Source organism: Giraffa tippelskirchi, chromosome 2, assembly GCF_054371585.1.
Source record: "Giraffa tippelskirchi isolate mGirTip1 chromosome 2, T2T-mGirTip1v1.2.pri, whole genome shotgun sequence".
NCBI lineage: Eukaryota > Metazoa > Chordata > Mammalia > Artiodactyla > Giraffidae > Giraffa > Giraffa tippelskirchi.
In genome coordinates this window covers 101460707-101474522 of record NC_137276.1, presented here as the reverse complement: position 1 = coordinate 101474522, position 13816 = coordinate 101460707, and positions in this window count along the sequence as shown.

The window sequence follows — 13816 nt, the reverse complement described above, 5'->3', positions numbered from 1 at the left end:
CCAGCCATCTTCTCTGACCACAATGCAGTAAGATTAGACCTCAATTACAGGAAAAAAAGTATAAAAAATTCCAACATATGGAGGATAAACAGCACGCTTCTGAATAACCAACAAATCACAGAAGAAATCAAAAACGAAATCAAATTATGCATAGAAACGAATGAAAATGAAAACACAACAACCCAAAACCTATGGGACACTGTAAAAGCAATGCTAAAGGGAAGGTTCATAGCAATACAGGCGTACCTCAAGAAACAAGAAAAAAATCAAACGAATCAACTAACTCTACACCTAAAGCAACTAGAGAAGGAAGAAATGAAAAACCCCAGGGTCAGTAGAAGGAAAGAAATCTTAAAAATTAGGGCAGAAATAAATGCAAAAGAAACAAAAGAGGCCGTAGCAAAAATCAACAAAACTAAAAGCTGGTTTTTCGAGAAGATAAACAAAATTGACAAGCCATTAGCCAGACTCATCAAGAAACAAAGGGAGAAGAATCAGATCAACAAAATTAGAAATGAAAATGGAGAGATTATAACAGACTCCACAGAAATACAAAGGATCATAAGAGACTACTACCAACAGCTATATGCCAATAAAATGGAGAACTTGGAAGAAATGGACAAATTCTTAGAAAAGTATAACTTTCCAAAACTGAACCATGAAGAAATAGAAGATCTTAACAGACCCATCACAAGCATGGAAATCGAAACTGTAATCAGAAATCTTCCAGCAAACAAAAGCCCAGGACCAGACGGCTTCACAGCGGAATTGTACCAAAAATTTAGAGAAGAGCTAACACCTATCCTACTCAAACTCTTCCAGAAAATTGCAGAAGATGGTAAACTTCCAAACTCATTCTATGAGGCCACCATCACCCTAATTCCAAAACCAGACAAAGATGCCACAAAAAAAGAAAACTACAGGCCAATATCACTGATGAACATAGATGCAAAAATCCTTAATAAAATTCTAGCAAACAGAATTCAGCATCATATTAAAAAGATCTTACATCATGACCAAGTGTGCTTTATCCCAGGAATGCAAGGTTTCTTTAACATCCACAAATCAATCAATGTAATACACCACATTAACAAATTGAAAGATAAAAACCATAGATTATCTCAATAGATGCAGAAAAAGCCTTTGACAAAATTCAGCATCCATTTATGACAAAAACCCTCCAGAAAGCAGGAATAGAAGGAACATACCTCAACATAACAAAAGCTATATATGACAAACCCACAGCAAACATTATCCTCAATGGTGAAAAATTGAAAGCATTTCCCCTAAAGTCAGGAACAACGCAAGGATGCCCACTTTCACACTACTACTCAACATAATTTTGGAAGTTTTGGCCACAGCAATCAGAGCGGAAAAAGAAATAAAAGGAATCCAGATAGGAAAAGAAGAAGTAAAACTCTCACTGTTTGCAGATGACATGACCCTCCACATAGAAAACCCTAAAGATTCTACCAGAAAATTACTAGAGCTAATCAATGAATATAGTAAAGTTGCAGGATATAAAATTAACACACAGAAATCCCTTGCATTCCTATACTCCAATAATGAGAAAACAGAAAGAGAAATTAAGGAAACAATACCATTCACCATTGCAGCAAAAAGAATAAATTACTTAGGAATATATTTACCTAAAGAAGCAAAAGACTTATATATAGAAAACTATAAAACACTGATGAAAGAAATCAAAGAGGACACAAACAGATGGAGAAATATACCGTGATCATGGATTGGAAGAATTAATATAGTGAAAATGAGTATAATACCCAAAGCAATCTATAGATTCAATGCAATCCCTATCAAGCTACCAATGGTATTCTTCACAGAACTAGAACAAATCATTTCACAATTTGTATGGAAATATAAGAAACCTCGAATAGCCAAAGCAATCTTGAGAAAGAAGAATGGAACTGGAGGAATCAACCTGCCTGACTTCAGGCTCTACTACAAAGCCACAGTCATCAAGACAGTATAGTACTAGCACAAAGATAGAAATATAGATCAATGGAACAAAATAGAAAGCCCAGAGATAAACCCACGCACCTATGGACACCTTATCTTCGACAAAGGAGGCAAGAATATACAATGGAGAAAAGACAATCTCTTCAACAAGTGATGCTGGGAAAACTGGTCAACCACTTGTAAAAGAATGAAACAAGAATACTTTCTAACACCATACACAGAAATAAACTGAAAATGGATTAAAGATCTAAACGTAAGACCAGAAACTGTAAAACTCCTAGAGGAAAACATAGGCAAAACACTCTCTAACATAAATCACAGCAGGATCCTCCATGACCCACCTCCCAGAATATTGGAAATAAAAGCAAAAATAAACAAATGGGACCTATATAAACTTAAAAGCTTTTGCACAAGAAAGGAAACTATAAGCAAGGTGAAAAGACAGCCTTCAGAATGGGAGAAAATAATAGCAAACAAAGCAACATACAAACAATTAATCTCAAAAATATACAAGCAACTCCTGCAGCTCAATTCCAGAAAAATAAACGACCCAATCAAAAAATGGGCCAAAGAACTAAACAGACATTTCTCCAAAGAAGACATACAGATGGCTAACAAACACATGAAAAGATGCTCAACATCACTCATTATTAGAGAAATGCAAATCAAAACCACAATGAGGTACCACTTCATACCAGTCAGAATGGCTGCTATCCAAAAGTCTACAAGCAATAAATGCTGGAGAGGGTGTGGAGAAAAGGGAACCCTCTTACACTGTTGGTGGGAATGCAAACTAGTACAGCCACTATGGAGAACAGTGTGGAGATTCCTTAAAAAACTGGGAATAGAACTGCCATATGACCCAGCAATCCCACTGCTGGGCATACACACTGAGGAAACCAGAATTGAAAGAGATGCGTGTACCCCAATGTTCATCGCAGCACTGTTTACAATAGCCAGGACATGGAAGCAACCTAGATGTCCATCAGCAGACGAATGGATAAGGAATTTGTGGTACATATACACAATGGAATATTACTCAGCCATTAAAAAAAATACATTTGAATCGGTTCTATTGAGATGGATGAAACTGGAGCCCATTATACAGAGTGAAGTAAGCCAGAAAGAAAAACACCAATACAGTATACTAATGCATATATATGGAATTTGAAAAATGGCAATGATAACCCTATGTGCGAGACAGAATAATAGACACAGATGCATAGAACAGTCTTTTGGACTCTGAGGGAGAAAGTGAGGGTGGGACGTTCTGGGAGAATAGCATTGAAACATGTATATTGTCATGTGTGAAACAGAACACCATTCCATGTTCGATGCATGGGGCAAGTGCTCAGGGCTGGGGCAATGGGATGACCCAGGGGGATGGGATGGGGAGGGAGGTGGCAGGGGGTCCAGGAAGGGGAACACGTGTAAACCCAAGGCTGATTCCTGTCAATGTATGGCAAAAACTACTACAATATTGTAAAGTAATTAGCCCCCAACTAAAATAACTAAATTTATTTAATAAAAAAAAAATCAGCTATAAAAAAAAAAAGAAAAATCACACCTATTTGACCACAGAAAACTATTAACGGTCATATTTAAAATACAATGAATAATACTAATTTATTTATTTCTTGCATTTCATCCCTAGAATGTAGGGTTCTAGAGGGAATGGATTTTTGTCTATTATGTTCACTGTTAAATCCTCAACACATAGAATAATGTGTGGTGCATAGTAGGTATCATTACCAAAAAAATACTATAAGCTAAATCAACAATTTCTTCCACATCTAAATAAGAGATGTGGAAGAAATATTTGCCATAAGAGAACAGAGAGTTACTATTTCAAATGCAAAAGAATCCTGAAAAAGTAACAAGATGAGGTCATAAAACTCATAGGAAAATAAGAGTTTCCAATATTTAAGGACTATATGAAAGTATTCTCAAACAAATACATAGCATTACTACTTCAGAATGACAAAAGTTAAAAACACGGACAACCTATATTGTTGATAAGAATGTGGGGCAAGTGTACTACCACACAGAGCAGGTAAGAAAATAATGAATTCTGTTAAAATTTAAAATGCATACACATTTTGAGCCATAAATGCCTCTTTCTGATCATCTTTTCCTTTGAACTTAAAGCAAAAGTATCATTATAATATATATACAGAGATGTTTATTGCAGCATTATTTTAGAGGCACAAAAGAAAAAACTGAAACAAAGTGATGGTCCGTCAATAACAGAATGTTTGAACAAATTACAACACATTGGAATATAAAATTCTAGGCAGCCATTAGAAAGAAAGTCATTGTTCACAAAATGCAAGATTCAAAAATACGTGCTTCGGTTTTTGCAAAACAATGACAAAACCTCTCTATGCGTATTTCTATATATTATGAATATTTATGTATGTTATGTGTAGTTATTTATGAATACATGAACATAAGGAAAAATATGAAAGCATATAAAATAGGTTGTTACCATGGGTGGGTGACTTTGTGTCTATGAGGAGATAATGTAGATTGAGAAAGGGGTATATGGAAAGGAAGAGCTAAACCAAAACAAAAACTACCTTCAAAAAACAGGGTGTATTATATGATCACATATCTTGAGTTTATATATTATTATATGATACTACATATACAAATATTAAAAAGAAAAAGTAACAGAACAATGGAAATGAGTTTCATGGAGTCTCTGGCCATTTCAGTGCAGCCTACATGTTTTGGTGCCACCTTAAAGAGCACTGTAAGTTGACATTGACGTGGAAAATAACACAAGGCAATGCTGCCAAGCCCACTGTGAAAACAAGAAAAAGAAGATAATAAAGACCACCTCTGTAAAGCGCATTTGTTAGAGGCCGGATGCCATACTCTAGTTAAACTCCGTAACAAGAGAGAAGCCCTGAAAAGTAGTGGAAGACTTGTACTATGTCTTCCACTGGCTGATTCCTAAGGTACATTCAAGCTTAGTAAGTCTGTGATTGCAGAACTGTAATGAGAATGCTCTAACACTTAAGATACATACATAGAATTTAGAGCCGGATGGGCTTTGAAGGATTGTCTAGTAGTAGGTCCTAAAGGTTCTTTAATTTAAAAAAATTTTTTATTGTGATAGAGTATATCTGACATTAAATTTAGCGTTTTTATCATTTTTAAGAGTATGGTTGAGTGGTGTTAAGTACATTCACATTGTTGTGCCAAATGTCTCATTTCAATGGGCCTGTTAGGGGACACTGGGTGAGCGGACAAGACCTTTCTGTGTTATCTGCACAACTTCCCATACATTTATAATTATTTCAAGATTTTAAACATTTTTTAAATGGGGTGCTTGTGTCTTCTTTACGAACTTCCTTGTAGGTGTGGAAGAGACAGCACAAGGAAGACTCCAGGGACGGTCTCTATAGCCCACCTTCACTTGGGGTGGCACCACTTCATCTCCTTCATGTGGTGTGCTTCTACAGGAGATTTCTGAAATTTCATGTTAAAAATCGTTTTCATTATTAAAAAAATAGTTTTGGAAACTACTGACATTATTTTACAAATAAAGAGAGATTGATTGAGTTTTCCAATGTTTCTAAGCTAATATATGATGGCTAGGACATCATTTCAGATCTGTTGACTCCTGTCTGTTCCTCCCTACATTGCACTATCATCTCCATTGAAAAATAAAGATTTCCGATTCCCTTGCAAGCTCTGTCAACATTTATAAGAAGCTAAAATTAACATTTTCAGATAGCAACACAGGTAATATGTGTATTATAGACCTGGAGGAAACTATGTTGCTATTGTTGCTTAGTTGCTCAGTCATGTCCGACTCTTTGCAACCCCATGGACTGTAGCCCACGAGTCTCCTCTGTTTCCAGGCAAGAATACTGGAGTGGGTTGCCATTTTCTTCTCTGGGGGATCTTCCCGATCTAGGGATCAAACCCACGTCTCCTGCATTGGCAGGTGGATTCTCTACAGCTGAGCCACCAGGGAAGCCCGGAGGAAACTATAGTTGAGAACAAATCTAGAGACTCATAAAATTAGGGTATCAAATACCAACATTTGTAACCTCCATCAGGTGGGTGTGTATACACATGCCCTTAGTCTCCTGAAAGTTTATTCAATGAAATATAACATATCTGACATGAGTCTCAGGGAAATTTAAGAGAAAAAGAAATGAATGCCGACTTTTCAATTCATTTAGCAATTGTTTAATAAATGTCTACTAAGTGCTAGGAATTGTAACAGACACTTGGGATGTGATGGTAACAAAACAAGACAGGGCCTTTGCTCTCATGAATTCGCTGCCTGAAAGGGTGGAATACAGTTATTAATCCAGTAATCAAACTGATGAATAGATGCTTCAACTGAGTTGGAGGAAAGAAGGGGATGAAATGTAGTACAATGAACATGTATAAATAGAAAACGACCTAAAAACAGTCAGAGGAAGCTTCCCTGAAGTGGTTTGAACTGAATCCACAAGTAAGAGTTAACTGGATGTGTTTGTGAAAATCTGTTTGTAAATAAAAGAGCTTGATTTTTCATTGTTGTTGTTCAGTCGCTAAGTCATGTCCAACTTTTCTGATGCCACAGACTGTAGCCTGCCAGATTCTTCTGTCCATGTGATTTCCCAGGAAAGAATACTGGAGTGGGTTGCCATTTCCTTCTCCAGGGGATCTTCCTGACCCAGGGATTGAACCCACATATCCTGCATTGACAGGCAGGTTCTTTTTCACTGAGCCACCAGGGAAGCCCATTTGCTATCTTATGTATAGTGAAAAAATATCTCTGGCCTCACATTTGAAAGTTCTGAGTTGTAGCTGCATGGCTTCAACTAATGACATAAGGGGACCAGCCAAGCTACAGACCATTCACCTCAGTTTCTGTGGGGGTTAACTTTATGTGTCAACTTATCTGGGCTAAGGGATGCCCAGATAGCTGGTAAAATATTATGTTGCTATGTCTGTGATGGTGTCTCCAGAAAAGCATAGTATTTAAATTAGTGAGTTGGCATCATTCAATCCACCTAAAGTCTGAGTGAAACAAAAAGGCTGGAAAAAGAATGAACTTTCTCTATCTGCTTGAGCTGTGACACACATCTTCTCCTGCCCTCAAACATCAGCACTTCTGGCTCTTGCACTCAGATTGGGACTTAGACCATCATCCCCCAGTTCTCAGCTATTTGGATCTTGAATTCAGTTATATCACCTGTAATTGATGGTCTAATTAATTAATTTTTTTGGTTCTCCAGCTTGCAGATAGCAGATTGTGGGACTTCTTGGTCTCCATATCCATGTGAACCAATTTCTATAATGAATAAAAATTTCTTACTGGTTATATTTCTTTGAAAAACCCTGACTAATGCAGTCCCCAGAGAAACAAATACTGCTTCCCCATCTTATAAACTGCATGAGAGAGTATATGGGGTGAACTCTCTTGCAGTTCCAATCCTCAATTTATGAGTGGGAGGGTTAGCTCAGAAAATGTGTCCTTGGGCAGTACCATTTGTGAATTTACCTGGAGAATTACGAAAGTATTTTGCTGAGACTTGTAAAACTAAAACCAAGAAGACTGACAGTATCAAAGGCATTAAATTTCCAGCCAGAAGATCTGATATTAAAAGTTTACAGAGATGTTGACTGCATGTAACTTAAAATTTGTGGGCACTACCACTTTTTTGGTATAGTCAATAAAGCAGAAGTAGAAGTTTTTCTGGAACTCTCTTGCTTTTTTGATGATCCAATGGATGCTGGCAACTTGATCTCTGGTGCCTCTGCCTTTTCTAAATCCAGCTTGAACATCTGGAAGTTCACTGTTCATGTACTGTTTATGAGTGGGAAGGTTAGCTCAGATTTTGCTGGATCATCAAAAAAGCAAGAAAGCTCCAGAAAAACATCTACTTCAGCTTTATTGACCACGCCAAAGCCTTTAACTGTGTGAAGCACAACAAGCTGCAGAAAATTCTTAAAGCAACGGGAATACCAGACTACCTTACCTGACTCCTGAAAACTAAGTATGTAGGTCAAGAAACAACAGTTAGAACTGGACATGGAGCAACAGACTGGTTCCAAATTGGGAAAGGGGTACATCAAGGCTATATATTGTCACCCTACTTATTTAACTTATATGCAGAGTACATCATGTAAAATGCTGGGCTGGATGAAGCACAAGCTGGAATCAAGATTGCTGGGAGAAACATCAATAACCTCAGATACGCAGATGACACCACCATTATGGCAGAAAGCGAAGAAGAACTAAACAGCCTCTTGATGAAAGTGGAAGAGGAGAGTTTAAAAGCTGGCTTAAAACTCAACATTCAGAAAACTAAGATCATGGCATCCAGTTCCATCATTTCATGGCAAATAGATGAGGAAACAATGGAAACAGTAAGAGACTTTATTTTGGGGAGCTACAAGATCACTGCAGATGGTGACTGCAGCCATGAAATTAAAAGACACTTGCTCCTTGGAAGAAAAGCTATGACCAAACTAGACAGCATATTAAAAAGCAGAGATATTACTTTGCCAGTAAAGGTTTGTCTAGTCAAAGCTATCGTTTTTCCAGTAGTCATGGATGGATGTGAGAGTTGAACTATAAAGAAAGCTGAGCACCAAAGAATTGATGCTTTTGAACTGTGGTGTTGGAGAAGACTCTTGAGAGTCCCTTGGACTGCAAGGAGATCCAACCAGTCCATCCTAAAGGAGATCAGTCCTGGGTGTTCATTGGAAGGACTGTTGTTGAAGCTGAAATTCCAATACTTTGGCCACCTCATGCGAAGAGTTGACTCATTTGAAAAGACCCTGATGCTGGGAAGGACTGGGGGCAGAAGGAGAAGTGGATGACAGAGGATGAGATGGTTGGATGACATCACGGACTCGATGGACATGGGTTTGGGTAGACTCCGGGAGTTGGTGATGGACAGGAAGGCCTGGCTTGCTGCGATACATGGGGTCTCAAAGAGTCGGACATGACTGAGCAACTGAAGTGAAATGAACTGATGGGACTGGATACTATGATCTTAGTATTTTTAAATGCTGAGTTTTAAGCCAGCTTTTTCACTCTCCTCTTTCACCCTCATCAAGAGGCTCTTTAATTCCTCCTCATTTTCTGCCATTATAGTGATATCATCTGCATATCTGAAGTTGTTGATATATCTCCCAGCAATCTTGATTCCAGCTTGTGAGTCATCCATCCTAACATTTTGCATGATGTAGCCTACATATCGGAGACGGCAATGGCAACCCACTCCAGTACACTTGCCTGGAAAATCCCATGGACGGAGGAGCCTGGTAGCTGCAGTCCACGGGGTTGTGAAGTGTCTGACACAACTGAGCGACTTCACTTTTACTTTTCACTTTCATGCATTGGAGAAGGAAATGGCAACCCACTCCAGTGTTCTTGCCTGGAAAATCCCAGGGACGGCAGAGCCTGATGGGCTGCTGTCTATCAGGTAGCACAGAGTCAGACACGACTAAAGTGACTTAGCAGCAGCAGCAGCAGCAGCCTACATATAAGTTAAATAAGCAGGGTGACAAATACTTTGTGAAATCAATTAAGAAGTCCAATCAGCAATTTTATTATACAATTAATTAAGATCAACAAAAAATACCAGGTGTATCACATATAGTAAGAAAAATATTATTACATGAAAAATTTGATTCACTTAAGTGTATACAAATGTATGAGTGTTTAGACAAGGATGCAAAGTATCCTACAAAGGCCAGGATGTATTTTAACTACTTAGCAACTATGAGTTGTTGGCATTTTTATTCCTTTTTATTACTTTCATCACCCCTGACAAGGTCTACTTCAGATGTATAGTTTTCATCATGAGAGGGAATTATGATCATGGATGGTTAAATACAAAATCTCTCCCATTTAAGAACTAAATATCTCAATCTGTGTTTTCTACCATTAGGTTATCAATGCCATTATTTAAAAATTTTCAATGTATTACATCAAAAAGAAGTGATGTTGTAAATGGGGCATAGATAGTTAAGCCTTGCCAGGTCCACCTCTGCCTCCACCAAATCCTGAGTGACTTGAATTCTCTGAGGAACATTCAGTAAAGTTACTATTTCAGAGCATAGGCATTTCAGCATCTTCCCCTAGAGCCAAATTTTCTCACAATCTTTTCATCAAACATTCCAGCAATAATCTTTTTTATTTCTCTCCTTCCCACATTCTAAGACTTCTTGAAAGAAAGATTTCTAATCACAACGTCTAGTTCCTCACCTCCTGTGTTAGTTAAGGCACAGGCTAAGTAAGCTTCTGTGAAAAAGATATCCCAAAAAGACAGCTCTAGTCCATTCGGGAACAGAAGTTCCTTTTATCCTGTGGTTCCACCATGCTCTGGAGTTTTGTCTTCATCTGAGTGATGAGAACAAGGATGATGCCAGGGATTTGACCTGCCATCAATAGAGACTGGTGTTGCCATTAGCTGAAATGGAAGATGATTCAGGAGACAGACATGAAGACTTCACTTAAGCTTGTTAAGTTGTGCATCCAAGTGAAAATATAAGTAGATAGTTGGATAAACTGAGTGGGAATTGAAAGAAGAGGTCTAGGCTGTAGACATGACTTGAAGAGTCACCCATCATGGACCTTGATGAAATCAACAAGGGAATGAGCATGTATAAAGAAGAAAAAAGGATGAAATACTAAACCGAGAGTCACAAAAATGTGGAAGTTAGAAGCATGAAGAATCAGCCTGTGAATGAAAAGGAGAAAATGATCAGAGAGGGAAATCAGGAGAGTACAGTGTCCTCAAAGCTAAGACAGGAACATGTGTCAAGGAGGAGGGAACAGTCACTTGTAAATGCTGCTTATGAGTCAAGTAACGTGAGGACAGTGATATGACAATTTTATTTAGCTTCAAGTGGCAGTAAACACATCTGCAGAGCAGAGGAAATGGAAGAAGGACTCCTGTTTTATTGAGTCATTTATTTTTTTATTCATTGATCCAAGAAAAATTGAATACATAAAATATTTCTACATTCATGACATGTACCTTTAGGTGGATATTCAAAAAGGACTGTTCATAAATTATGCCATATGTCTTAGATTCAAATCTCTAAGTACTGCTTTTTCTCTCCAAAGTTCCCCTCTCCTCCTCTTCCACAATCAGCTGCCTCAGTGACCAGCCTGTGGCAAAAATGATCACCCTGCAAGAGGAAGACCCTAAAGATAAACCATAAAATACAACAATCAGAGAAGACATAAACCACTGCAGGAATCTAGCTGAGTGTTGAAAGGGAAAATGTGCAAAACTCTGGGAGCACCTGGACTGCAGCTGAAGTCCTCTCCAGTGTCATGGGTCAGAGACTGCCAAGAAGATGTCATCGAAATGAATGTGCACAAGTGCTCACTCCTGGAATGCTTTAATGAAGTGAAACAATGTCTTAAATGAGCCAAATCAGCTTGAAATCATGACATGTGCTTATGTTTGTATTAAAACGAGCTCACTTATTTGAAATATATTCCCATGGAGGGAGAGCCTGTAGTCAGGAAGGTGTCAGGGAGATGATAATAATGCAGGACATTAAAATCCACCAGAGAAAATCCACAGGGCAAAAGATAAAGAAGGGGGTATAATCATCTAGCTGGTATTAGGAAGGCTGCTCTAGAGTAAACAGGTACACTGATTGAGGGGACAGAAGCCTCTGGCTTAGAAAAAACCCACCACTATTTCTGGAGCTTCCTCAGTAAAATGAAGGAGTTGGACAAGATGATCTTTGAGATCTCTACCACCTCTTATATTTTAAAACCAAAGTCTCCTAAATGTGTGAAAAGATTCACTTTGTTGATAATTAGGAAGTGACATTCCAGTCCCACTGTGAGTTTTGACCCAGATACATGCAATACTAGAAGTATTAGTGATTTTATCCTTGTAAGAAGCCACATATGTACACAGCTCTACAGACTCAGAGGCCTAACAGTGTGACAGGGGTGGGAGGGGGCACTTGCTGCCTCTAGCCTACATGCTCAGAATTTGTCTGCTATGTAAAGGGTCAGAGCAGGACAATGGACTGGCTGTTGCTGAGAAGTGAAACATTGTTACTCAACACACACAAAAAGATGACAACAGATGTTCAGAATCAGCCCAGTGGCAGAGATCTGATAGGATGACACTCATACCATGTGCAGGCAAACAGCTTCCTTTTTCCCTCTGTGATTTCTTGCACAACCTTCCAAACTAATTCTTGGCATGCTGTGCGGATGAATGTGTTACTCTGTGCTGGGCTCCATGTCCACTGTCTGATTTATATACAGCACAGTGGAATTGTTTTTTGTTAATCAAGTTTATTACACAAAGCTATTCTAGCACATCTTTCTATTGTGGAAACTAAGTGAGCCTAGGGAAGACACAGTCTTGAATATTAAATGAGGAGATATGTACTTATATATCTTTCCTAAATGACAGTCACAGCCTGTTAGTTTATCTCACGTCCAAATGGGGTGGAGAAGTGATCATATGATGACATGGATCTCAGGCCCTTTGCAGGGGATTGTACCCCAAATTCTCAAAAATAGACATTGTTCCCCAAAATTCACACACTGACAAGTGGTAAAATTTGAATTTGAGACCTGCTTTATTAACTTTAACTCTTTCACGCATCCCAAACCACAATTATAAAACACAATGGCCCAATTCTTAGGCAGCTAGCATAGACAACATTTGAACTTTGCATATAACCAGGCTCAAGGTGAGCTCAATCTTTGGGTTCCCCCGTTAAATGAGCTGATAAATTGCCTTCTTTGCTCCAGCTACTTGACATTGGTTTCTGTCACTTGTCAATAAATTTTCATAATGATTTATGAGCTTTCCTATTCTGGAAACAAGTCTGTGTGCTTATTTGGGACTGATGACTACGTGTGCTGTTGGTAATCCACATGTACAATGCTGTGCTGAAAGTTTTGCATCTGTATTCATTTACCCTCAAAACAGATAGATATTTTTAAATTTTCTAGATAAAGAAACTGAGGTACAAAGGGGTTAGGTATATTTCCTAGGACCACTTGTATAGTAAGATTCAGAGTCAAGATTTAAACCCTGGTAGTCAGATACCATAGTCCCCACTCAAAACCGTGTTGCCATACAACCCCTGTGTATGTGTGTATGTGTGGGTTTTAACTGTGGTGTTAACCTGTGTGCGTGTGTACACATGTGTCTTAACTGTGGTGTGAAAGGGTAGGCTAATGGGGAAGAAGTAAAGCTTCTACCTTGCTAGTCATTTTCTGCAGAGCAGACTCTGACTTCAGGATGCCTGGCCACACAGAATGCTTAGAACGTCTTCTGGGGAGAAGTCAGCAAGTTGAGATGAAGCCACTGGACAGTGGATCACAGCAAGGGATGTGGGGGCTTTAGGAAAATGGTGGCTCACATAGCATGTGGAAGGAATAGGAAGTTGAACACGAAGTTTGAGTGAAGTGAAAGGACTTCTGGAAGCAGAATCCAGCCCAAGGAAGGCAAAAAGGATTAAACTGACAGAAGGGTCAGTCAAGTCCCCTTGTCCACACACCACCCTTCATGTACACCGAAAACTTAAGCCAATATTTAATTTTACACCTTTTTGGTACTTATCAACCCTTTTAATCTTTGAAAATGTGACAAAAACATATTACTATCTGATGTTAAATTGTTTTTTCCCCTCTGAGATTGTTCTCATGGTTGGGAACTGGGCCACTAGCCATTTAAATTTTTTTTTTTTCGTGACTTGTTCATCAACAAATATATTAAGGTATACTATTAGGTTGGTGCTGGGGCTTCCCCTGTAGCTCTGCTGGTAAAAAACCCATCTGCAATGCAGGAGGGTGGTAGGAGCCACTGGTTTGATTCCT